Genomic DNA, 25,538 nt, shown 5'->3' with positions numbered 1-25,538 from the left:
TTTAGTTTGCTTTTATGATCTTAAAGAAGTTTTATTCCTGTAGATCATTTTCACTTGTTGACCTTAAACAGAAAGTCAGTCAGATATTTCTCCAGTAAAATGGGTTTATTCAGGAATAACAAAGAATTGCAATCTGGAACATGCAACCTTGGCAGGCCACATGCAAGTCCATGGAGGAAGAGGAAGTTGGGACGGTTGTTATGAACAGAGTCCTCCCCATTGTGCTTGTGTTTGGTGTAGAGCATGAAAGCTCCCCTTCTGGCCTCCCCACTTGATTTCAAATGAGATTTCTGTTACTACTTTTTTACACACTTGATAAAGAATTCTGGATTGACAGGTTTTTTCCACTTTCTTTCAGCACATTAAAATATTATACTCTTTTCTGACTTCTAGTTTTCTAATGAGAAGTCTTCAATCATTTGAAGCATTGATATCTGTATATAAAATATTATTTTTCTATACCTTTTTTTCATTTTTTCTCTAATTTTAGTAGTTCAATTATGATGTGTCTAGGTATGGTGTTCTTTGAATTCATTGTGTTTAGGGTTCACTGGTCATGAATTTGTAATTCATCTTTCACTAAATTTGGGAAATTTTCAGCCATTATTTTGATATTTTTAATGCCACATTCTCTCTAGTAATCGTAGGACTCAAATTAGATTTACGATGGCCATATCGTCAGAGGCTATCCTTGGGGATAGCCCAAGGTTCTTAGATCCCTGAGACTGTTTTTTAATTTAATTTTTTCCTCTGTTCCTCAGATTAGATAATTTCTATTCATCTTCAAGTGCTCTAGCACCTTCCTCTGTCATTCTGTATTTAAACTTATTTAGTAAAATTTTTGTTTCTAATATTACGTTCTATAATTTAAAAGTTTTCATTTGGTTCTTTTCTGTGCTTTACTGCTGTTATTTCTTATTTGTATTCATTTCTTTACCTCATTTAATATATTATCTACATTAAATTCATGGTCTGATAATTCTAATTTCTTTGATATTTTGGGGTTCATTCACCTTCATTGCATTTTCCTTATTATGATAATGATGATACGTTATTTTTAGTTTTATCCTCGACAGTGTAAATACTACATTGTGTAGACACTTTGAGGATGGTTGATACTTCTGGTTTTGGTGTCAGTTAAACTGGATAGATTCAAACTTAGCTATGGCTCATCTTCTGTGGGGCTGTGGTTCAAATGTCATTTTGGTTCTTTAAGCCTTCCTTCTGCTTTGAATCAGTCTTGCACATGCATCGCTCAGGGATTAGTCTGAGATGTATATGTTTATACATAGGATTAGGGGTCCCCCCTCACTCTCCAGAGATGGGGCATAGTTAGACAGCCTCCTCATTTTAGTTCTTCCAGCCAGAAAAATAATAGGGTTTCTACTAGAGTTTTAACGGCTTGTGTTATGCTACTCTGGTACTATGGCCCATTCTCGAGGCAAAGCTGAAAAAAAACTTAAAAAGAACTCACAGTTCTGTCTGTTGCTTAATCAAGTTTTGACTTCCTTCCACAATATGCTGTTTTCCCTCTTTTATAATCTTCTGACTTTGTACAGTTTATAGTTCTTATCAGGAAGGTTAGATTAAATTGCCATATCAAAACAAGATTTAACAGTCTCCAATGATTTCATATATATATATATATATTGTTTTGAGAAGCGCTTTGAGTATATCAAAAATTCATAACATTGGTTTCACATAAAAATCACCTGAGGAGACTTTTTAAAATACTGATTTTCAGGAAGTACCCCAGAACAATTAAACCAAAGTTTGGGGAGAGGTGTCCGCTTATTGTTATATTTTAAATATCCCCATGTGATTCCAACATAAAGTCAAGTTTAAGAGACACTGCCTTTCAGTATCTTTATATATCACTTACCTCAGGAATTTTCTATGAAGGCAACAGAATTTGCCATCCTAAAATACGCCTCTTTGGCATAAGGATTATTTGAGGCTGATTATTTTTAAAGAACAGCAGACATAGGAAAAACTATGAAGTTACCCTTCATAGTTACCCTTTCTTTTTTAAGAGACATTTACATTTATAAGGGCAATCTCCATCTGTAATGGTATCTCTGTCAGTGCTAGGAAGAGGAGGTTGACTCTCAGTCTCTAGAAACTTGTCAATGGAGAAAGCAAGGACTTAAATCTACATAACAACAATACCCTGTTTACTGTGTTTTGCTTGGTCACCTCCCGTAACCAACTCTCCTACTCCCCCAACATTTTTCTTTTGTCTTTAGTTGGAAATGGTATTTAAGATGGTGGCTTGGGCCATTTTGGAATTACTCATTTTTCCTGGGTTTCTCCCATATAAAGAGTTAGCTATTCGTGTTATTAAACTTTTGTTTGTTTCTCGTCTGTTAATCTGCCTTTTATTGCGTGGGGCTCTCAGCCAAATATATAGAAAGATAGACGGAAAGTTATATTTCCTCCCCTACATATGATGGAGTTCTATTTTGATTTCAGAAGAAGTTATCTGAAAGTCAATCTGTCTAGATGTCTGGAAAGTGATTCTTAATCTAGAACAGTGTATCTCAAGTACTGTATGGTCCAGTGACCACTTGCATAAGGATCTCCCATGCCTACAAAACCCAAATACTAGGGTCTTATCTCAAGATAAAGGAATCAGAATATTTGGAGATGAATCCCAGGAAAGAACATTTTAATAACATCTACTAGTCAAATTATATGCACACTAAAGTCTGGGTGGTAGAGATTGTGTTTTATCATGGAAATAACTGAGCTTGAATTATATTTTTATATTCCATGAGATCTACATTAAATTTTCAACACTACACAGGATTTTTTTACTTCAGTGGTTACTCGTAGATGTCTTATTAATAAGCATGTTGTGAATTGTGGGACTGCTCATACTGTTGGAATTGTATGCAAGCTACGGTGGGAGAGGAAGAAACTTGCCTACCCTTCTAATTTCTTCAGCTAGTCAAATAATCACATAGATTTGAGGCAGATTAACAAGACAAAATGACCAAATTTAATTACATATGAACATATGAGAACCCCACATACATGAGAGAGTCAGAGATAGGAAGGAACAATGAAGTATATATGGCATGACATTCAGAGCTAAAGATTTGGTAAGGCACCTTGGGGCTTCAGAGAGGAGGAAGGTCATTCACGGGATGATGAAAAGAGCAGTTGTTCAATAATTAGAAGTTTATCCTGCCCTATACTTAGTTCATAAAAAGTTAATTCTGATGATTACTCTTATTATGCATAAAGTTCCTAACTTAAATTCTTCAAAAGAGAGGTAAAAGCTTCTCATGAATTTGTAGGATCTTGACTGACTTCAGCTCAAAATAATTCACATGCCAAAGTGCTACATCTTGGGGAGGCCTGTTCTGAATTCCTTTGCTATGTAATGCAGTGGTTCATTCAGTGATTTGGTCATCTGTTTAGATCCTGATATCTTTTTAAGAGTATGCCAGCTGGTTCTGACTTGGAATTATTACATCAGATGCTTTGTTTGTGTGTAAGTGTCATTATATTAATGAGATTCAGTTGTGTTTATTAGCACTTCATATTTTATGTGAACATGTTCTGTAGAGTCACTAGTAATTCACATATTTCGAGTATAAAGTGAGTCCTTATTAATTGCAAATATGACACTTCAAATAGAGAAAAATTGTTTGCTTTTATATTGAATCCCATGCAAATAGTGACTTTTATCTTGAATTATTTACTCATTCATTCCACGAAATTTTATTGAGCAAATATTAGGCATCAAAAGGCTACAAGAAAAAGACAACAGATACAGATGATGCCCTCAAGGAAATTATTGTCTATCTCTTCAACCAGCTTATAAACTCCAATAGGATAGGAACTATATCATGTTCACCAGCTCTTGGCACACTGAGAGTGATCAATGGGGGAGGAAAAATAATTTTTCCTCTTCTAGGTTCTTGGTTAAGACCCCCAGAAATCCTGTAATAAATGACAGATTAACAGGAGAAAACCAGAAATTTAATAACTCTACACCTCCTGTATTCATGGGAGAAACCTCCCCCAAAAACTGAGTGACTCACCGGAATGGTTCAAGGCACCACCTTAAATACCTTACTCAGCTAAAGACAAAAGATGTTGGGTATGGTGGGGGCAAGCCTTTTAATGGGAGATTACCAAAAATCACAATAAAAAATGGCATGGTTGTTATGAAGATTTAAGTTGGGAACTTTTCCATTGATAAGAGTTTCTAGAAATTTAGAGTCATTCTTCTCTTCCTGGTACAAATGGGGATTTCTTTTATAAATGTAAATGTCTCTTCCAAAAGGATAACTTCTACCAGGTTTTCAGAGTTTTTCCTTTGTCTGCTGTCTCTTCAAAGTAACAAGTTCTAGATAATGTTTATGCTAAAGAGGCATGTTTTGGGGTGGCATATTCTGCTTTCCTTCAGCAATAAGGGTGATTATAGAGGGCAAATTTTGTCACATTTTTGCAAGCCATAAATTTTACATGATTCCTTCTGTAGGAATAAGCCTATGATTGTTCAGTGCTGACTGGGACTGGCTGGGGTAAGTCTGCCTAATTCTAGAATAGAGTACTAGGAAGTCTGTTTTTTCAGAAGTTTAAACCACGTGCTTCAATATTAGCACCTCTTATCAGTAATAAGAGGTTCCTTTATTGTTCATCAATTGACTTCTTGGTCTCTTTCAGCTATTGGTTCAATCATTGCACGTGGAAAGAAGGACTGCTGTTCACTGGCATCCTAAAATTCCAACTATCACTATTTATTATCTACTGTATGCCAGATATTGTGCTACATGACAATATCTTATAATTTTGCTCAGTCTTCATAACAATTCTACAGGGGAGGGTACCAGTAATCACTTTCATTTTACATGTGAAGAAATTGAGTTTATAGGAGTTAGACCATTGTCCAAGGTCACATATTTATGGAGTGGTGAACCTGGGGCTAAAACCTAAATCTGTCTGGCTCTCTTATATCTCACTAAACAGGGTAGAGGTGAACGGCACAGCTGTTTGCTGACAATGATTCAGAAAAATGGGCAGGAATAGAGTATGCAGTATTAACCTAAAAATGAAAAGCTAAAGTGAGAGGTAAAAAGTGTTTATTTGAGATCAAAGAATTGCAATTCCAGGAAGCACAGACTCAGGCAGAAACCCAAAATAGTGTCTCCTTTATAGGGGGAAAGAAAGGGAGGTTTATGAGAAATGGAGGGGAAATAATTATATGAAACAGTAGAAAGGAATTTCTGTTGGTGCTAGCAAGCTAAGTTACACTTCATCTATAAATGGCTGATTACTGATTGTAAAGAATATCCATAATCATCGACCCTTGTGGTCAGGAGATCTCTTTTCCTGTTAGCTTCACAAACAGTTTTTTGAAAGACAACGTTGGTTTGGCCCCGTCCAAAGATTATTTTGCCACCTTCAAACATTGCAGGGGGTCAAGGAGTAAGATGTGCAAGGCAGTTCCTCTGGAATGGCTGCTCTAGCTCCATTTTAAAATGGTTCCACTTAATGACAACTTTTTACAATAGTAAATATTTCAGTATTGTTGATGCACAGGATCCAAAAAGCTAAGCTATGGACAAATGGGTTCTCAGTATAATGTACATAGAGTTAACATAAAAGGCTAAAGTACAAAAACAAAAGAAAAAGATTAGTGCAGTACACAGAGTTTAGAGTTAGGGTTACTGCTATTAGGTGGGAGACATGGGGTAGAGTGTTAGGTAGTTAGGGAGACATGAGCGACAGAAACAAAGGCCCAACTCTGTACCTTAGAAACCTCCCTGCATCACCTGTTTTATAGTTATAAATCACCCCTGCATCCTGAGGAACAAAGGAATGAAAGGCCATAAACCAATAACTGGTTAAAAACAGCCATGACCGGCATGTGCAGAAAGTACTACCCTAACCTGCCAGTAACCTCAGCCTCAAATGGGGAGATATTATCCTACCTGGTAAAGGAAAGGAAGGTCTTTGAAAATTATCACTGAAGCCCTAGAAGGTGATTTTTAGTAAGACATATCTAGAGGTAGCTTCATGAAATACTTTGCAAAATTGGAAGAAGATTCATATGTACATTAGGTTGATAGTGAGGCGTTCCTCAGAACTTTGAAATAAATTTTCCTCTAGGAGTTAAACTAGGTAAGTTTCATGTGATGTGGAGTTTAAAAAAAAATGCATTTTTGGATTAATCAGTGAGTGACATATCAAAAGATAATGATTTAAAAATATGAAATAGTGAGGAAATAATCCAGGACTAGCAAGGACACATTTCTGTATCCATTTTTACTAGATTTTGCCCTTAGAAAGCTTGGTGTTGAAGAGCAGAGAGTAGCCCTGACCTTGATCCTGATCACTCTTATTCTCTCGATTGGGAGGGGATTCAGTTCTTTTCAGCTACTCATTAATGTTGCCCTTTAGATCTCCTTGAAGGGAAACAAACAACAGCAACAGTAAACTTCAAATGCCGCTCATGGAGAGAAACCCGTGTAGGGAGGACATAGTAGACAATGAGAAATACTGTCTTGCTACCATGTGTGGACAGACCAGGTGAGCCGATCACACTTCAGACCCACAACCTAACAATTGCTTCATGGTTGTATAGTACAAAAGGTCTCACAAGGTCTTCAGCTTTATAAAACACAGTCTTCATCATAGCTACAATTTGTGGAATAAATCAAGTATTTTAAAAACATGATTTCATTTTAAAAGAAGACTGTTTATTCTTAAAGGTTTTAATCGGGTAAATATTATGAACAATAATGCAATTTATACCGAGCAGTTTCAACCTGAATATGACAATTCTTAATTTTAATAAAGCTTCAGATTATATACATTCTAAAAGTGGGCCACGAAAAGACAGTGTGCCCTTTTTGAAGGAATGTAAACACATTTAATCTTTTTTTTCTATTACCTCAGTCACTGAATATAATAAATACAAAATACATCCAATTATAGCACAATGGGATTAAATCCAGAAAGTTGCTATGGTGCAGGATTAAATGTATCAACCCTAATAACTTTCACTTTTCAAAAACATAATCCATATCACCTGAAAGGAATGTTAGCAGTAGTAATTGGCGAAACATATTATGAGCACATTGCATTTTTCTGAGTATATTAAATTTCTGAGGTTTTATATTTTAAGCGCAATGCTGAAAAAAGCCTAATAACTGGAAATGTTTGAATTAACATATGGAAATGCCGCTGAGAGAATGAGGCCCCGCCGTATTTCAAAAGTTTCTATTGACTTTAACGACACAAAGGCCACCAGCTAACTTGGCAAGAGCGAGTGGGCAGAAACTAGACTGACTGAGCAGCTTGAGAGATGGATGAAAAAGGAGACAGCCATTGCAAACGTCTTGAAAAGTTGTAAAGGGATGTAAGAGAGAAAGTACTAGCTAGAGAAATTAAGTTGAAGAGGGAAGTGTTTCTTTTTTTGCTTTTATTCTTTATTCTTAGTATATTTGAGACTGGGATGTGTTTCAGTTAATATGGGAAGATGAAGTTCTAGCACAATATGTTTATCTGTTCATCACTTGATAAACACTTGGTTTTTCCCCTCAGTTTCTGGTGATTATTAGTAACTGTTATAAATATTTGCATACATGACTTTGGGAACAGAGGAAGTAAAAATGCCAAAGCTTGCTCTTCTTAACAACATGCCTCTCTGCTTTTTGGGAAAAAATGCTCCTTAGAATGCCACAAGCCTTTGATTAATTTCCACTTATTAAAGTTGGCTTTGTCAATTTATTTGCCAGTATACTTAATGCTTTATAGATGACTGACCTAACATAATTTTAGCCATTTTTGTTGAATAAGTATTTTCTGGTTTGCTTGCAATACTTTCATTTTTTTCTATAATTCTGCAGTTGTTGATTCTGGCATTCTAAAAAATATTTTATTTATTTTTTCCCTCCCCTTCCCCTCTGGTAACCATTAATCCATTGTCCATGTCCATGAGTCTCTCTTTATTTGTCCTGTTCATTTGTTGCTTTTAAGTTTATATCCCACATATAAGTGATAACATGTGATTTTTAACTTTTTCTGTCTTGCTTATTTCACTTAGCATGATTATCTCAAGGTCCATCCATGTCATTGCAAATGGCAGTATTTCATCTCTTCTTAGGTCTGAGTAATATTCCATTGTGTGTATGTACCACAGCTTCTTTAGCCAGTCATCTATCGTGGGACACTTCGGTTGCTCTGGCATTTTTTTTCTTGCCACTTTTCACATTGATTTTATGGAGGAGAGAATTTTTATAAGTCCTTATTCTACAGCTTTGCCAAAAACTTAGCCTTTACTTCTTCATTAAACATTTTTTCTGCCCCTGACCTTTCTCCATGTACAATCACACATGTGTTAAATTGTTACAGATTTCCATATACTTCTCTGAGGCGCTGTTCATATTTTTACACTTTTTTCTCCGTGTGGTTTAGATTCAGTAGTTTTTATTGTCACATCCTCAGGTTCAGTTACTTTTTTTGCTAGCCGTGTCATATCTGTCATTAAACCTGTCAACTAAAATTAAATTTAGGCTGTAATATAAGTGACAGAAGTCAGACAGAAGAAGGTGAGAATCATATGATTTCACTCATATGTGGGATATAAAACTGAAAGCAGCAAACACGGCAAACCGAGATTCATGCACACAGACAGTGATTAGTGGTTCCCAGAGGGAAGCGGGGCTGGGAGAGGTAGATACAGGTAAAGGGGCTCAATTATATGGTGACAGAAGGAGATTTAACTTTGGGTGATGAACGCACAATGCAATATACATATGATATATTATTGAAATTCACACTTAAGACCCGTATTGGCTAATTTTATTAGCCAATATCACCCCCCCCATAAATTTAATAATTAATTAAGGCTCTAATGAAGAATAAAAAGCATTTATTTGAGCAAAAGGAGCCGCAGCCTGGAAAACACAAATTTAGGTATCAACCTAAATTGTGTACAGGAGAGAGCAGACAAAGGCAGGGTTTAGAAAGGCAAAAACCAAGGCAAATGGAGGATCGCTGACTTGATGAACAGGATTCGGTTAGTGCCAAAATTCAAATGAGATGGGGGCAAAAACTGCAAGTAGGAGGTCACCTGCATATGTGTCCATGCAACAGTTCCAGGATGGTCGTCTCAGCCTTGAGCTGAGTTTAGCAACAGATTAGCAACTTAATAGCAACTCTGAGAACTGAGGCACAAGATGCACCTTGGCCCCACTTCCCTGATAGCCTCTCTTAGCAATGTTTATTCCATTTTGATTTTTCTCTTAACAAATACATGCAGTGAATTTCTCATTTTAAGTGTTGTGTTTGAAATCTCTGGAAATTCAATTTGATTTTAATATGTTCTACTTTTTATGTTTGTGCCTTCCTTTAAAAAGCATATTGTTGTAATAGCTATTTTAATCCATTTTTTTTTCTGCAGCTTCTATCATGTCTCTCATATCTGGGTCTGTTTCTAATGGCTTATTTTTCTCCCAGCCATGAGTATATCTTTCTGCTTCTAAGCATGTCTGGAACCTTTTTTATTTTACACTAGACATTTTAATTTTGCATTGTTGAGTTTCTGGATTTTGATGTCTTCCTAAAAGAGGATTAATGTTTCTTCATTTATTTTATTTTATATTTTATATTTCATTTTTTATTTTTTTATTTGGCAATGCTCTAAGTTACTTGCAGACCTGCTCAACTCTTCAGAAGCTGGAGTTAACGCTTTCTGCCATCATATTTATTAGTAAACTTTAGGGCTATTCTATACCTACTCCTAAGGCATCATTTTTCTAGGGTCTCTTCTTAATGCTCTGGGTATTCAACATAATGCCTCCATTCTGGCTGGCTGGGACTCAAAAGTTTCCTTGTCCTATGTTAGGAATTGTTAAGTGTATCAATCTCCAGGACATGTTATTTGTCCTCTTTTAGTTTTCTGCTATATACCTGCATAGCTTAATATTGAGCTGAAAACTCAAGGAATTTCTATGCTGAAGTCTGCAACTCTTGTTCTCCATATCTCCCGCAGGCCGCTCTAGTTACTCTGTTATTTCTCAATGCTTCATATTCCCCAAACTATGACTTTTGCAGCCTTAAGCAAAGATCATGAAGACCACTATTTAGTTTTACTTCTCCATCTTTGATTAGTGCTCCAGAAATGCCTCCAGGCCCATGACTGCATTTATTTTCCTTATTTTGGGTGTCATAGTCCCAAACAGATTGTTACCCACTGTCTGCAAACAATTGTTTCATATATTTTATCCAGTTTTCTCGTTTCACAGCAGGAGAGAAAGTTTAGTATAAGTTAAATCTGTCAGGGAAAGTAGAGAATAGAGAACCCTCTTTGTGACTGACTTGTTTTTCTTCCCCAATACCTAAATGTATCTTTCTTTGTCCTTGAGATTCAGTAACTTCTTTCACAGTAGGTTCTCATGCTGAATGTTCTGTACCATTTTTCCTGAGATACAGTGTTACATTTTAATCTACATATCCAGGGCTTTCTTAGCCTTTATATATCTTGCTTCATTCTTTAGGAACACCAGTGCTGTGTGTTTTGGAAGTCTTGTGTCTGGTCTTCAGGTATAGCTTTTAATATTTTAAACTCTCCTTTGCCTTTTGTTTCTATTTTGTATAATTTGTTCATTTCCATGAAATACCACTATATTTTTAATAATTTATGTATAATTGTGTTGTTTCTAATATGATCTTATATGTGGACTCTTTAGATCTTTCTTGTCCACTTATATTCTAGGTTCTACTAGCTTCTCACCTCCATCATCGTATAACCTAAGCTTGAACCTCTGTATTCTTATTGGACTTCTTTTTTGTTGTTGTTATCCACCTTATGCTATTTGTAATTTTTTTTTGAGACTGCGAAGAAGTATTTGTCTAATCTGCCTTCTGAGTCCTTGGATATTTTTTCCTGTGACGTATTATTCTCTGACCTTTTGCTTGTGTCTTAATTTCTTCTTTTAATTAAAAATAACATTTTTTTCTATTTCTTCGGATAATTTAATGTTTATTTATTCAAGATTATTACTCACTTTTAATGGGTCAGCCATATTTCAGGGGTGGGGGCAGGATACTGATGTAGGGATGCCAAGATCTTTGATACATGTTTATTTCCTACGCCAACTCCTCACCACAAATGTCATTCCTTTTTCTCTAGTGGCATGTTTTCTCTAAGTTCCTGGCACTCAAGAGATTGGTCTTTCACAGCAAATCCCTTAAGCTGTGGACTCTTTTGTGTGCTGTAGTGATTATTGTTTCCCTTCTGTCATTTACTCCATTTCCCCTCTGGCAGTCCTAACTGGATATAAGGTAAGATTGGAGATAAACATGTTATATCAGTGTGCTTTCTTCCACAAGTCTATATCTCATGCCATTCTGCGGTGCCAATCTGATTTTCTGCAGAGATATTCTTTTTCTCTAGTTGTATGCCCAGCCTTCTAAATCTAATTATTCAAAAGGTTTGTTGAATAGAACACCAAGGATAGAGATAATTATTCTGGAGAAACTCTGAATCTTTCTCAAGATGTAAAGAGGTATGTGCTTTATATCTGAATCTTCTCCCTTATTTTGCCTTATATTTCATAGTGTTTTGGAGACATGTTTAATGTGAATTAAGGTTGTTTTCATTTCCTCCTGGCTTTGAAGACAGATCCACACCCCCTCTATTCTCTTTCTCTTATTTTCTCTCTCCCACCCTCCCCCCTTCCTCTCCCTTCCTCAGTCCCGCCCCCCCACCCCCCACCCCCACTTCCTCTCCTTTGTTCTTTCTAAGAACCAAAAGTGTTACCAAATCCTAGAAAAAGTTTCCTGTAGAATATCTGGCCCAGTAGGGATGTCTGCCTCTACATTCCTTCTTTCTGTAGCCATAATGTAAGTAACTGTGATGGAGAACCTATGGCATGGTGGTGACATTCGGAGAGAGAAAAAAAATGGTCCTGATTCCTGTAGCTCACCGATTTCCTTGGTGTGAATACTCCCACCACGGTCAATGTCAAGGTAAGAACTTGCAGCCACTGAACAGGAATTGGGAAGAGATTGTGAAAAGTCACTTCTGCGAATGCCTGTGCAAGCTATTGTATCAGCCTCCCTTACCAAGTTGCATGATATTCGGGGGCTTTTGGGATGTGCTTTTTTTGCTAATGAGTACCTTGGCAAAATGAAATATTAAGATAAAATTGAACCTTAAAAAAGCTGTCCTTTATCTCTCCATATCCTTTTAACATATACTGGCTATTGTATCTTAATATTTTGTATTATAAACCAAGTCTTCTTATGTCTAGATTTTTGCATTAAGCACATAATATGTAATTTGGTCTTCAGTGAACAGTGTGTTTCCTTTTTTCCAATGCATTTTAACCTTTTATTGTTTTACTTTGAATACTCTGTGGGACAGTGTGGACATTTTACAAAGAAAATGGCTGACTTGGACAGGGTCACAAAACAAATGAGAAATCATAACTACTTTTTCTGCATTCCAGTCTTGGTGTCAAAGACATTTTATGTAAAGAGTGATATAAAGAGTTTTTCGGAAAGTGTAGTTGACCCTATTATGGTCTAAAATTCTTGGGCATTTTGAAAGGGATTAAATGGCAAATAACATTATGCATTATTGGACCTGATTGAGAAAGATTTAGATGACCAAGCTTATTGCTAACATATGCGCCTTCCTATTAACCTGAGATTGATTCATGAAAATCAATTTGCTATTTTTCCCTTTCACAGTCATCGGCAACTTCATCCATTATGCATGTGACAATAGAGACATTCAGAGAGATTAAATAATTCGCTCAGGTATACAGATAATTTTGTAAGTTGCTGAGCCAGGTTAAAGTCCGGTTTCCTCTGAGCCCCAAACCTTTGTTTTCCTTAATTGCATTATACTTTATTTATTGTCTTTTGTTTCTTATTGAGTATGATTTTTTTTTTACTCTAGGAATTTGAAAGTGTCACTATCCATCCTCAGTCTTGAGAGCTGGTCAGATAGCAACCACATGCAATTAGTTCAGAAATGTCTCCATTCGTCTCTTCCATTCTTTCTATTTGTAAAAGTTTTCAGCTACCTGCAATTGGAAAAAATATTTTACATTGAAAATAGACAAATTCATGAAAACATATGTAGCTTAGCAGTTATCAGGGACTGTGTGGAAGGGGAAATGGGTTTATTGCTTAATAATTACTGAGTCCTATTTGGGGTGATGAAAAAATTTTGGAAATGAGTACTCGTGATGGTTGTATAACATTATGAATGGAATAAATGGCAATGAGTTGTGCACTTAAAATGGCTAAAATGTAAATTTTTTATGTGTATTTGACAACAATTTTTTTAAACTATTAAAGATAGATACAAGACCCCCAAAAAGACAAAAATTCATGTGGTCATCATGATGCCTGCATTGGTAGTGAGTAATCTTTGGCAATGCTCCGAATTACTTTTCCTTAGCCTAGAGTATGAGGAAAAGTTTTTTTTTTTAAACATAGCTAATCCTAATAAAAACATCTATATTTGAATGAACTTTTTATCATTAAAGAGAACTTATATTAATTACAGTGAGAATATTAACCATTTGGGGGGGCCTTTGTACTAATATCAATGTCTTCATTTTCTTCCAAAGCTAAATTATTACCAGAATTTTGGAGTCGGTAAGATGACCATAATGATTAGTCATAGCCTTAAACCTGCAAGTTACTTTGTAGTTCTTCCCCGAGATCTCATACTAGTCTTAGACTTTTTTACAATCCCCTATAGATGGTCCATCTTTTCTATTACATGTGGAGTTTATGAGTTTGAACTCCTAATTCTTAGATTTAAACGTTATTATCTCAAAGAAGACTTTCATGATTCCCACAATCCAGGTTTGGTACTTCCTGTTATTTTTTGACCCCAAAGTCCCCTGTAACTCTCTATTACAGTACCTGACCAGCATGTTCATCATTACTGGTAATTATCTGTTTAATATCTGCACTCCATAAAAGTAAGGATGGAACTTTGTTCACGATTGTATTCCTTTCATTTCCATTTTTACTGGTCATTATTATCTTCATTCAGAAAGACATCTTGTCGTTTTTTTTTCCTCTCAGGGCCACCTCAGACCTGACCTGTTTTCACCTCGCTGTTCCTGTTTCTGCTCAACAGTAAGTATGCAGAGAGAGTTCTTTTCTGACCATTTCAGTTAGATCCCTATCTGTTCACTACTCCTGCACCCTCTGTTTCCTTCAGTTCACTTATTGTGACTTTTATTTCTATATTCATCTGCTTGTGTGTTTTTTTCTCTTACAGGTTATTGTAAGCTCAGTGACAGGAGAAACCATATATGTTTTATTAGCCATTGCATTTATAACACCTGCCCTAGGACCAAGCACACAGTGGATACTCAATAAACATGTGTTGTCTGCCTGACTATCTGCTTAGGGTTCTTTTTAGAAGATGTGGGCATAAATAATAATTAAAAGTGAATAACATCATATAGAAAATCTACATGGATAATGCCTATATATTTTTTTCTTTTTCTGACCTAGACAAATGGTGTTCTGTAGACAGGGTAATAAATAGTCCATATTTTAGTTTAAAGTGAACTACAGTACATGGTCAAAAAATGGTTCTCTAATGAGAATTTTTACTCTGACAGGTTCTTAAAGTGATGCTTTAAAAGGGTTGAAATATAGAGCTCAACACCCTTTGCATTTTCTAAAGGCTGTAATTATTGAAGCAATAAATGGATACTCTTCTGGTCAATGAATATTTTGGAGAAATGACTATGCATTAATATTTTTGAATACATAATGATTTGCATGTTCAAAGCCAGTATGTTTTATTCAAAGTATTGATTTTCAATTATGTGTCTCTTGCAAAAGTTTTACTCTTCTGCCTTTGAGATTTTCTTGCTTAAAGCAGTCATCTAAATCTCTAAGAACTAAAGCATATTTTACTTAGGGTTTTAACTGTAAAGGGCAACACAACATACCCACTAAATGAAATCTCTGTCTCCATGGAGTAGACATTAGATTTTAGGAAGCAGTGTGACACAGCTGTGATGGACTAAGCTCCAAGCTTGTTTTTCTATAAGCCTTTATCATACAGATTTAGTCAGATAAAATATTTGCTCTGAATACACTGAAAAACTTTTTAAAAGAACCTTTTAGAGATACATTTTTCTTTAAGAATTTCCTGAACACTCTAAGAACAATATACCATCTCGGAATCTATAAAAATTTAATGTCAATGGGATCAGGGTAATTCTCTCTCAGGTGCTAGCTGCCAGTGGAAGAGAACAGTCTGCCTTAATATGATAAAATATTCCTAGCATAATGGTTAGAGCTTAAAGAACACACAAAGCCCATCTTCCTAAACTGGTCAACGTGTATTAGAGAGGCAGGCATTTGCCTAGAGTTATACAGTGAGTGGCCTGCAGAGCCAGTCCTTGAACCCAGTAAGCCTGGACCCCACTATAGAGTCTCCCCACTATGTACTTACATAGTGTAAGTCGTCATTAGAACTGTTCCATTTAGAAATGGTTATAAGGGATGTATGTCTGGGTAAAGCATTGAGGATTCAATAGGATGCTTTTAGCAGACAGAAACAATAGCTTAAGCCTCAAAGTCATTTTAATCTTGAATATTTTTATTTTAATATCTATAGTTGATGGTCAAAATGACCAAAAATAATGATAAGAACAAGATACTCATCTTAAATGAGTGTCATTATGAGTTTCAAAAGCTTTAAAAAAATTTTTCCACATGATAAGTAATAGATTGCTCACATTTCTTGCTTGTAGGTTTACAGTGTTTTCGTGTTCATTATCTGTATGAATTATCTTGACAGGCCTTCCTGCAACGTACATGATATTAATTTCCTTTCAGAGATGATGAACTTGAGATTCCATAACTTTGGGATTTATGCAAGTTACTCAGCTCGGTAATGACAGGTAGGATTCAAACCTTTGTCCTCAAACTTTAGGGTACATCAGAAGTCCCTGCAGATCCTGTTAAAGCAGTCTTCTGGGTTAGAGTTTCTGATTCAGCAGATCGAGGTGGAGGCCTAATAATTTCTGTTTCTAACAATTACTCAAGTGATACTGATAGTGCTGGTCCAAAGACCAACCCAGTGGTATAGTCAGTCCTAGACCCAGTCTATCTGTCCTCTCATGCATTCTCTCCTGTAGAATGGGGACACTTCAGAAAGCAAGTGTTTTACCTAATGCCTTTTCTTAGCTTTATTAGTAAGTCCTCTTTATATATGGCACGTTGCTAAGCAGTATATCATCTTTTTAGTTTGCACATATCAATAATGTTTTGAAATAGAAAAAAAAACATATATGTATCAAGTCCATTGAAAGAGGTGTATGCCATTTTATATTAAAGTAAGCCTCATCAATGATTTTTAAATACATTTCATTTTATGATTGTTTCTATCTTGTCTGCTAATATTCCACTTATAATTCTGAAGATGATCAAGTAAGGCAAATACTGTTATTTTCTGAATTTGCTCCCAAATGTACTGCACATTAAATAGGATGAAAACCTAAAGTAGGTTCCTCCTGAAAACGATAGTGCTTCTGTGGGTGATTAATTGCCACCTGGAAACTTTACCTATGTCCTAAATTAAAAGCCTTGTGCCAGATGGGTTTATGAAATCATTAGACATTGAATTTAAGATAAAAGTTCATAAGGTCTTATTTTTATTAGGGACTGCTAGATGAATTTTAAAAGATAACATCTCAGCAGTTTTGCAACCGTCAGGTAATGTTTAATTGGTATTTTTACCTTTCTCATTTTTTATTTTAAAGACATTTGCATGCTCAACAGTCCGGACTGGTCTCAGGTTGCTAGATAAAATACAGGACACCTAGTTAAAGGTTAACTTTGGAGAAACAAAGGATAGGTATGTTTTTAGTGTAAGTATGTCTCAAATATTGCATGGAATATACTTACACTAAAAATATTGTTCATTTGAAATTTAAATTTAATTGGGAGTCCTCGTCTTTTTATTTTTTTCATCTCTTTTCTTTTTCCTGCCAAATCTGACAACCCTAGACTGATCACAGAGGTGGAGCGTCACTTACATGTAGTTTTGTTTTGACTCGGGAACATGTACAAGCACCCCCATCTCATCTTAGTTACATGAAAAGTAAAATTGAGAAATTTAGAGTAAGTTCATATTGTGTTAATACCACATACTCATACCTAATTTTTTTGTCCACCATATAGGTATCTTATATATGATACGTATTTTTTTTGTCATATTGTCAAGATAGTATATTTAGCCATGTGTTGAACTCACTGTGTCTTCGATGTATTAAGATCTTCAGATATGCTCATGCATTAAACAAATACTTTCTAAGCACTCAGGATGAGTCAGAATTCCCTGTGTTCAGTCAAATGTGAGTTTAAATAGATTAACAAATAATTGTCTTCTCTCCTCTTGTGATGAATTAAATGCCAGGAAGGACATGAAAAAACACTAAAGCCAAAGCAGTGATTCTTATCCTTGACTTCACATTACAATCACATGGGACATTTAAATTGTATTCCAGGATCCCACCCTTAGATATTTGTATTTAATTGGTCTGAGGTCTTCCCTGGGCGTTGGGGGGTGGGAGTAAAAGCCCCTTCAAATCCTTCTAATTGGTAGCCAAGCTTTCCTAAATTAGTGGTTCTCAAACTTGTTTGTCCATTTCATGCACCTTTAAGAAATAACTAAATGACCACACCATACCCCAACCCAATCGAAATTTTCAAAAGGAGGGAGGTCGAGACTCAGGTGTAGTGTTTTTAAAACTCCCTGAGTTTCTTCTGATTTGCAGCCAAGTTGGAGAATCAATGCTGCACAGGATTTGTGTGCACATCTCTCTGTTCAGGCATGAACTAGATTTTAAGTATTTGCCTTATTTTTAGAACTTAAGAGAAATTAAAGAAAAGGCAGCGCTGTAGGAGGGAATGGCAATATTGGCTATTCCAAGGGGTGAATTATCTGCTATGTGATCGCCATATGAAACAAAAGATAATAAGAAAGGCAATGATAGCATGTCAAGCGTGTATTTGATTCTAGTCCGTCGCATGGTCAGCCAGTTTCAAATCCGTATGGCTTCAGCATTCCATGTTGGTATATATATTTTTCTGCACCAGGATACCTGAAAATTCCAAACTGCACAAGCAATGACAAAAGAGTTTTGGAAACACAAATGTGAAAACCTACTGCTATGCTGAATACTAAAGTCCTGCCGTTAGTTGTTTTCCCTTCTGCATGCATGGCTGAATGTGCCATATGAGCAAGTCAGGTGTGCTTAATGAGCCATGGAAAATTGCAGATGCCCTCAAGTGGGTCCCTGGAATCTTTAAGATGCCTCAGTTGAAATGGATGGATTCGTTTTGCCTTAAGCCATTATGTCAAGTTTCATCAGTTCCTTCATTCAGTTAGCTCTCATTTATACATATTAATGCCCATTGGTTTCTTAATTCAATTTTACCTATAGGACCAGAAAACTTCCCTTTTTTTCTCTTCCTTCTGGTGGTGGTAATGGGTAACGTGTCAGGGATTGGGGTAGGAATGTGAGTGGAATGGAAAGAGCCCTAGATAAGTATTCAAAAAAGGCATTTAGTTCTTGCTCTGCCTAATATTGTGCATTTCTCTTAATTTTTAGATCCTTAGCTTCATTATTATTCTATTGAGTAAAGTATAACACCTGGCTTAAGTTTTCAGAGTTGCTGTGAGAATCTAATTAGTTTAGTATGCTATCTTCTGTGAGGTAGCTGAAAATGAGGGACTGATCACAGCAGTAGGAGCAAATGGAGAATTCCTGGAATTAGACATTCCCACGGGAGTGGTGTGAGTGCTCCTAGAGCTGACCTACAGAAAAGCACATTTTTTCAGTGAGGTAGAAGAGGTCATTCACTTGCAGGAGTTAGGGGCCAACGGTTGTAGAAGTGACTGGAAGTTTGAGAAAATGGAAACATGGGATCATCTTTCCCTAATTTCTAGGAATGTAAGCTTTTTGGATAGGGCTATGAGATAAAATACAAGATACTGTCGATTGGCACCCAGATTGGTAGGTGGCAGGTTTAAGGAGCAAGAGAATTTACAAATGAGGCTTATCTTGCCCCCGCCACCCCAGGTTTAGGGGAGAGGGTAAGAAGCCTCCAGTTTGCTCCAGCTCAAAGGCCAACAGCAGTCACATCCTCTCAGTGACATCTAACACATAGAGTTAATTTGAATTTGATATAAACCAAATAAAAAGTTTTAGTATACATAAGTCCCAAATATTATATGGGAAGTACTTAAAATCACTTGTTTAGCTGAAATTCAAATTTGTGTGTCCTGTGTTTTTAGTCGCTAAATCCAGCAGCCCTAATTTGGGGGATCTTGGGATTGTCAGCTTTGCTTCTTCATTCAGTGATTGTGGAGGAGAATGTTTCAGGTATCAGTTCCTTGCTATTTGCCTCAAGCTACTATTGATTGACAGATGATACATACTTTAATATTGATAGCACTTTGTAGTTTAGAAAGTGTGTTTATATACTATGTGTGATCTTTACAAGGAGCCTGTAAATTAGGCATTTTCATCCCCAGTTTACAGATTAGAAAACTGAAAATCAGTGATCAGGATGCTTTTCCCAGCCTATATGGCTAATTAATGGAATATTAGGTAATTAGACACTGGCTTTGAGTCCACATGCAATGTTATTTTAAGAGTGCCCAAACTGTTTCTTGAACTGATTAGATCTCATTCAGCATTTTGTGTTTTACCAGAAGCAGATTTTCTTTTGTTTTTCATTATCTAAAACTAGTCCCAGCAGGCATTTCTTCTAATCCAGTTGTTTTGTTTATATGATTCCATTTGAGATATAATATTAATAAGATTGCTATGAGTAAGGTATACAGCACATTGAATGTGTCATTGTGGATTTTTTGACCTAATGAATTGCACAAATGTAGTGTTAAAAGAGTTTGCATTTTCTACCCAGTTGGAAACTCAGCAATGTATTTGTTTCACAGTTTTAAATAGCTAGCTTTTTACAAACAGTGTTACAAATTGATTTGAAGTAACATATTTTGTACAATATGTTCTCCTGAAATCTTCTCTAGATTGATATGAAGGTCATTGCATGGCAAATTGTAACTAGATTTCTCTGGTACAGCATATTTCGAAAAGAACAATAACAGAAAGTGTTTAATGGCAGTAACACACACATTGTGACACTATAGAGCAGCGTTCTTCAGAGTGTGGTCTCTGGACTAGCAGCACCAGCATTCCCTGGAACTTGTTATTGAGATGCCAATTCCTAGATCTCCACCTAGACCTACAGAATCAGAAACTCTGGGGGTGTGGCCCAGTATCTGTGTCTAACAAGCCCTTAAAGACACTCTGATGCATGATCAAGTTTGAGAACCATCGCTAGCCTAGCATTCTTCTGTTCTCTCCCAAGGTTGAGGAGTGGATGCCGACTTGGAAAAGCTACATTTTCACACATTTCTCTTCCAATAGTGCTGTGGACAACATTGGTAAGTCTTCTCCTTCATTACAGTTCCTAGAATTCTTCTTACCTATTAGAACTTGCTCAACAAAGGGAGGTGGACGCTTCCAGAATAACAGATTGTTATGAAACTGAGTGAGCAGAATTAATTGTTAAATGCAACTATAAATGTTCATCCTTTTTTGAGTGGGGAAACTTACGTTGACTAAACTCTTGTTATGTGCCAGACACTATGCTCAGCATCCTGTATACATGTCTGATTTATTTCTCATAACTATTCTGCCTTAAAAGTGTTGTGATTATTTGATAGATGACAAAACTGCTCTGAAATATTAAATACCTTGCTCAGATTTACACTGCTGGTCAGGGACCTATGTTTGCTTTATAATCTAAAGTTAGATATAGTTTAGCTCCTTCATGAATGACCCTGGCTTCCCTATGCTATAATAGACATTTCCTAGTGCCACCTACTCTGAATTAGTTCTCATCATTCTACAGTGCAGTGTTCTATTAACTTGACAGCGTCTTGACACCAGAGGGTGAATATAAAAAGGCGAATCCAAAGGATTGTACTGAAGCATTTCACTTTCTCACTTCTGGCCATTGAAGGCAGAATTTTTAGGAATTTCCTGTAGTAAATAAATATATTAATATTGCAGTTTTTCAGTTCCAGATGCGAATGCGCCAATAACTCATATGAGGAAATTTGATATATATCAGAGGTGGTATTAGAATTAGTAAGAAAAGGGTGGACTATTTAACGTGTGGTGCTTCGACTATAGTTACCAGGTAACTGAAAAACAGAAACCCTAATAATAGATCTTTACTTCACACCATATACAAAAATAAATTTCAAATGGATTAAAGACTTAAATGTGAACCAAACAACTTTAAACATGTTTAAAATATAGGAAAATACTTTCATGATCTTGTGGGTAAAGAGGATTTCTTTTAAGATGCTCATTTTTAAAACATTTAATTAAAATAAAAATGGTAATATCAAAATTTAAAACATTTATGTGACAAAAAAAATCTCCTAAAAAAGTTAAAAGACAAAGGACAGATTAGGAGAAGATATTTCCAACATATACAGTGGATGAATAATTAGAATCCAAAATATATGAAGACATTCTACAAGTGAATAGAGTATTATTATAGGCAATAATAAAAATAGGTAATTCACAGTAGAAAAAAATCAAAAAAATGCTATGCCTCTGTAGTAATCAGGGGAATGAAAATAAAAATATCAGTGAAATACCATTCCATACTTTTCAGACTGGCAAAAACTATAAAATCTGGCAATTACAAGTATGTACTTGTTAGTGTGTATATTAGCCCAACCATTTTGTACAGGGCAATTCAGAAATAGCTAGAAAACCTAAATATGTGCATACACTATAACATAGTAATTCCACTTGTAGATATAATTCCTAGGGAAACTCCTATTTGAGTGCAAAGAGGCATGCATCTTTAAATCAACACAGCGCAGTCTGTAATAGATGAAGACTGGAAATAAATGTCCACCAGTAGAAACTTAGACAAATGAAATTTTGTTTATTCATGGAGTATAATGTTTTATGGCAGTTAAAAATAATCAACTAGATTTCTCTGCATCAACATGATAGATTTCCAAAATCTAGAGAAAAATAATTTGTAGGAAGATACATATAGCATGAACATCATTTATGTAATTTAAAATCACATAACTATATTGTATTTATGGAGATAAATATATATTAATAACATATGGATTGGAAGGACAAACACAAAATTCATGGTTTCTTCTAGGGAGGGGCTAAGATAGGAAAATGAAATTGAGGAGGAAATTCTAGAGACAAAAATGATAAGAGAAATTTAGCTGCTTCTATTTTAAAAATATGACATGTGTATAGCCAAATAGTAATATCTGTCACATTTTAGGCAATGGGTAAATAGATGATTGCTGTAATGGTCTCTGCACTTACTGCATTGTTAATCTCTTTTTTCCAAATTGAAGAAAATAACCCTGGAGCTCAGAGGAGTATGTGACTTGCATAAGACGGCCAAGGTAAAGAAAGATATGACTGCATAAAAGTAAATTCACATGCAGTGAAAGGCTAATTACATTGACTGAAGAGTGAAATGTTTCAAATGGGTCCAGAGAAATGTTTAAGTCTCTTTGTAAAATATTATTGATTGATCCTTACAGTGTCAGGAAGGATTTCCTTAGAGGCAGTTGTTTTCCCTAATGTGTGTTTGTTTTGGGGGTTTCCTGCCCCTCCCACCTCTGAGTGCCAAAATCCATGTTGGAGCACTGTCCCATTTGTATCTCTAGGTTGATTGCTATCTTACCAAGCAGACACTAGGCCACGCTTTTGCCATCTTCCCAGTATTAGCACATGACAACCCCTGCTCCAAAAAGATGTGAAGATGTTAATTATTTTTAGCATTGATTATTGTCATTCACTGCACCCTGTTCTTCTGCGTATCTGGTAGTGTGAGATTCCAGATGATCTAGGATCCTTCTTGAGTTTTTAAGGAGGGATTTTTTTATGAGAGATTTAGACAGATTTAAATGAACTGTATTAAATAAACCTAGACAGAATGCTTAGTATTCATTAAAGACTACAGTTTTGGAAATATCAACTCATTAATATAATTCAAGACTTCTCAGAAGGAAAGCCTGGATGATTTAGCACTGAATGTTAGTAAAAAACAACACTAGATTGAATGTAAGGTGACGTGAGCATTAAGCTAGGCCTGCCTCTAACTACCTGTAAGGCTTTGAAACAGTTATTTCCCCAGTCTGGGCGTCAGAGTCTCTGTCTGTATATTGACAGGGATGAACTAATGAGAGACCAAGAGAAGACATAAAGTAAGAGTATTTTAGCCTGCAGGTACCTTTTATTTGCTGTAGATATCAGCAACATTTGTCATATGTGATCACTTCCTCCGTCTGGAAATAATTTCTTTCCTTTAACTTCTAAAGTACCACATGCTTATTAGTTTTCCCTCGTTTCACTGGCCTCTCCTTCTTAGTCTCCTTTGCTTGGAGTGACCCAAGACCAGTCCTTGGATCTCTTATCTATTTATGTGCTATAAATTCTACTCACCCCCTTATGTCATCTGGTGTCACAGTTTTAAAACTGTATATTTATTGACAGTGCCACATATATGTGTCTTCAGCATTGACAGTTTTCCTGAATCCCAGACCCAGTTCCTACTTGATATTGCCACTTTTATGTGTAACGTGTTGCTTGAAACTAACATTCTTAAATCTGAGCTCTGAAGCCCTGTCTCTCCTGCACTTTATTCTGCTCTTCATTCCATCTCCTCTGTGCTCATTAAAGGCCACTCCATCCTTCTAATGCTTAGGCCAAATAAAAACCTTGGAGGCATCACCCATATTCTCTTCCTCTTATATCCCACACCTAACGATGAGCAGATCTTGTTGGCTCTAACAATGTGTACCAATGAGTACAAAGCCCTCTGCTGAAGAGTAGTCCCTGGGAGTAGAATTCCAATTCAGTAAAACAGGGACATTAGGAGCGAAAGGAAGAGATAGTTGATAGTTGATATAGCAGTAGGGAAAGAGAGCCAGGAGTTTATGTAAAATATATGGTCATTTAGTATGAACACTGCAAAATTCACAGAAAGGGAACGTCATAGCCGTGAGTTTAGGAAAATGAATTTCACAAAAATGACCAGGACATTATCATGAGAGGATACTATAGCGATGTATAAATTTAAAAATAAAATAGAAGCAGAATAATATCACTGTGGGCAATGAAAGCATTTCTAGAAAGACATTCACAAACCAAATAAAATATGTTATCTAATATTTCAAAACAAGTTAAAATGAATTGACAAGTAGAAAGACAAATAGAAGATATAAACGACAAATGTAAATTCGAATTAGATAAACTTGGGATGATGTGATTATGCCCAGAAAAGAATTATAAATAAAAGTCATTTCAGAAATAAAGATTAAATTAGAAGGATTACAAGACCAAATAATCAGAACAGATGATGATTCTTAATTAAGGGAAATAAAATGGGTAAGGGATGAACTTAAAAAATAAGTTAATGAAAAAAGATGAAAAGCATTTAAAGAGAAAGTTCAGCTGGTTTGTTTTGAGAGTTCCTAGGACCCAGCCTGCTCTTTTCATTCCTTGAAGTGCCCCTTGTATCCAGCCACAGAATAGATTGTGCCAAAATCCATTCCAGTGTTAGCTACTGTTCTCAAATAGGCCCTGAATATTTTCCAAGAAATTTTAGGATTTGCCTATTCTTTACATATCCTTAGCTTATCTCTTAGCAAGGGAGCCCCTCAATTTCTTATTTCTTCTGGGCTTGATATAAAACTCTTGCCTCCTATTTCTTTAGGTTTTTTTTTAATTAGCTTTATCATTGTCTTGTGGCATAAAACACTGCTATTGACAATATTCATGTAATAGGATCGCCAATGGAAGTATTAAAACCATTGCAAAGAATAACTTAAGCTTATAGATGCTGATGTTGAATTGAGACATACTTGGGTTTCAAGTGACTTATCTCGCTCAGCATGATAATATCAAGATCCATCCATATTGTCAAGATCCATCCATATTGTCGCAAATGGCAGCATTTCATCTCTTATGGCTGAGTAATATTCCATTGTATATATGTGCCACAGCTTCTCTATCCCATCATCTTTCAAAAGACGCTTTGGTTATTTCCATGTCTTGGCCACCGTGAATAATGCTGCTATGAACATCAGGGTGTGTATATCTTTACAGATAAATGTTTTCAAATTTAGGGGGTAGATACTAAGAAAAGGGATTGCTGGATCATATGGTAATTCCAGTCTGAGTTTTTTGAGGATCTTCCGTACTGTTTTCCATAGTGGCTGTACCAATTTGCAGTCCCACCAGCAATGTATGAGGGTTCCTTTTTCTCTGTATCCTCTCCAACATTTGTTATTACTTGTTCTATTGATGAGAGCTATTGTAACAGGTGTGACATGGTATCTCACTGTGGCTTTGATTTGCATTTCCCTAGTAGCTAGTGAAGTTTAGCATCTTTTCATATGTCTGTTGGCCATCTGTATGTCT

At 35.8% G+C, this 25,538-nt stretch overlaps 1 long non-coding RNA gene across 10 annotated transcripts in view; it reads left to right on the top strand.

Moving 5' to 3' along the window:
- LOC107520735 overlaps positions 1–25,538 on the top strand; it is a 369,941-nt gene that overhangs the window by 295,558 nt on the left and 48,845 nt on the right. For 3 of the 10 annotated variants that reach the window (XR_004952773.1, XR_004952772.1, XR_004952774.1), the window contains 3 exons: positions 14,077–14,130; positions 15,818–15,920; positions 20,419–22,513. This is a non-coding gene — a long non-coding RNA (uncharacterized LOC107520735). The other 7 variants (XR_001599385.2, XR_004952770.1, XR_004952776.1 and 4 more) reach the window with 6 other exon arrangements.

This window comes from Rousettus aegyptiacus, unplaced genomic scaffold, assembly GCF_014176215.1.
Source record: "Rousettus aegyptiacus isolate mRouAeg1 unplaced genomic scaffold, mRouAeg1.p scaffold_m13_p_9, whole genome shotgun sequence".
Lineage (NCBI taxonomy): Eukaryota > Metazoa > Chordata > Mammalia > Chiroptera > Pteropodidae > Rousettus > Rousettus aegyptiacus.
The sequence above is the reverse complement of the archived record's forward strand: the minus strand, read 5'-3'. Positions and strand labels throughout refer to the sequence as shown.